The sequence below is a fragment of the Ursus americanus genome, chromosome 10 (genome assembly GCF_024610735.1).
Source record: "Ursus americanus isolate L20-20 chromosome 10, mUrsAme1.1.p, whole genome shotgun sequence".
Classification (NCBI taxonomy): domain Eukaryota; kingdom Metazoa; phylum Chordata; class Mammalia; order Carnivora; family Ursidae; genus Ursus; species Ursus americanus.
The window spans coordinates 25,400,124-25,402,802 of NC_142136.1; positions in this window are offsets into that span (position 1 = coordinate 25,400,124).

Sequence of the window (2,679 nt, forward strand, 5' to 3'; positions counted from 1 at the left end):
AGGAGAGAATTCTGAGGTATGTGGGCTATCCTTTTAAGTTACTGGATTATATTGATTAGCTTTTTACTCAGGATCATGGCCTCTCAGTTAATAAGAGACACTGGCCTATAAGTTCCTTCCTTCCTTCCTTCCTTCCTTCCTTCCTTCCTTCCTTCCTTCCTTCCTTCTTCCTTCCCTCCCACCTTTCGTTATTTGTTTATTTAATTTTAGGTAGTTAACATTCAGTACGATATTGGTTTCTGGAGTAGAATTCAGTGATTCATCACTTACATACACCACCCAATGCTCATCATCAAGTGCCCTCCTTAATACCCATCACCCATCTAGACCATCCCCCACCCACCTTCCTCCATCACCCCTCAGTTTGTTCCTTATGAATAAGAGTCTCTCATCACTCTTTTCCCTCTTTCCTTTTTTTCTTTCCCTCCTTTCCATATGTTCATCTATTTTCTTTCTTAAATTTCACATATGAGTGGAATCATATGGTATTTGTCTTTCTCTGACTGACTTATTTCAATTAGCATAATACACTCTAGCTCCACCCATGTTGTTGCAAATGGAAAGATTTCATTTTTTGATGGCTGAGTAATATTCCATTATATATATATATATATATATATATATATATATATATATATATATATATATATATATATACCACTCTTCTTTATCCACTTATCAATTGATGAACATTTGGACTCTCTCCATAGTTTGGCTATTGTTGATAATGCTGCTATAAATACTGGGGTGCATGTACCCCTTCTATGTGTATTTTTGGATCCTTTGGGTAAAAACCTAGTAGTGCAACTGCTGAGTTGTAGCGTAGTTTTGTTTTGAACCTTTTAGGAACCTCCATACTGTTCTCCAGAGTGGCTGCATCAGTTCACATTCCCACCAACAGAGCAAGAGGGTTCCCCTTTCACCCCATACTCGTCAACATCTATTGTTTCCTGTGTTGTTAATTTTAGCTGTTCTGACAGGTGTGATATCACATCATAGTATTGATTTGTATTTCCCTGATGATGAGTAATGTGGAGCATCTATTCACATGTCTGTTAGCCATCTGGATATCTTCTTTGGAAAAATGTCTATTTATGTCTTCTGCCTATTTCTTAACTGGATTATTTGATTTTTGGTTGCTGAGTTTGATAAGTTCTTTATAGATCTTAGATACTAACCCTTTATCAGATATGTCACTCCAAATATCATCTCCCTTTCCAAAGGTTGCCTTTTGGTTTTGTTGATTGTTTCCTTCTCTGTGCAGAAATTTTTATCTTGATGAAATCCCAATAGTTCATTTTTCTTTTGTTTCCCTTGCCTTACGAGATATATCTAATAAGAAGTTGTTATAACCAATGTCAAAGAGGTTTCTTCCTGAGTTCTCCTCTAGGATTTTGATTGTTTCCTATCTCACATTTAGGTCTTAATCCATTTTGAATTTATTTTTGTGTATGGTGTAAGAAAGCACTCCAGTTTCATTCTTCTGCGTGTTACTGTCCAGTTTTCCCACCACCATTTGTTGAAGTGACTTTCTTTTTTCCATTGGATACCTTTTCCTGCTTTACTGAACATTAGTTGACCATGTAGTTGTGGGTCCATTTCTGGGTTTTCTGTTCTGTTCCATTGATCTTTGTGTCTGTTTTTATGCCAATATCATACTGTCTTGATGACTACAGCTTTGTAATATAGCTTTAAGCTCAGAACTGTGATGTCTCCTGCTTTGCTTTTCTTTTTCAAGATTGCTTTGGCTATTTAGGGTCTTTTGTAGTTCCATGCAAATTTTACGATTGTTTGTTCTAGCTCTGTGAAAAATGCTGGTGGTATTTTGATATGGGTTGCATTAAATGTGTAGATTGCTTTGGGTTGTATAGAGTTTTTAACAATAGTTGTTCTTCCAATGCATGAGCATGGCATATTTTTCCATTTCTTTGTGTCATCTTCAATTTCTATCACAAGTATTCCATAGTTTTCAGAGTACATATCCTTTATCTCTTTGGTTAGATTTATTCTTAGATATCTTATGGTTTTTGGTGTATTGTAAATGGGATTGATTCCTTGATATTTATTTATTATTTTTGCTGTTTCATTATTGGTGTATAGAAATGCAACAGATTTCTGTACATTAATTTTATATCCTGCGACTTTACTAAATTTGTGATTCAGTTCTAGCAATTTTTTGTGGAATCTTTTGGGTTTTCTACATAGAGTATCATGTCCTCTTTGAACAGCGAAAGTTTGACTTCTTCCTTGCTGATTTGGATGTATGCCTTTTGTTTCTTTTTGTTGTCTGATTGCTGAGGCTTGGACTTCCTCTACTATGTTAAATAACAATGGTGAGAGTAGACATCCTGTATTATTCCTGACCATGGAGAAAAAGCTCTCAGTTTCTCCCCATTGTAGATGATACTAGCTGCGGTGGTCTTTCATATATGGCCTTTATGATTTTTTTCATATATGGCCTTGAGCTATGTTCCCTCTATTCCTACTTTGTTGAAAATTTTTATGAAGAATGTATGCTATGTTTTGTCAAATGCTTTTTCTATATCTAATTGAGAGGATCATGTAGTTCTTATCCTTTCTTTTATTAATGTGGTGTATCATGTTGATTGATTTGCAAATAATCAACCACTCCCACAGCCAAGGAATATATTCCACTTGATCATGGTGAATAATTCTTTA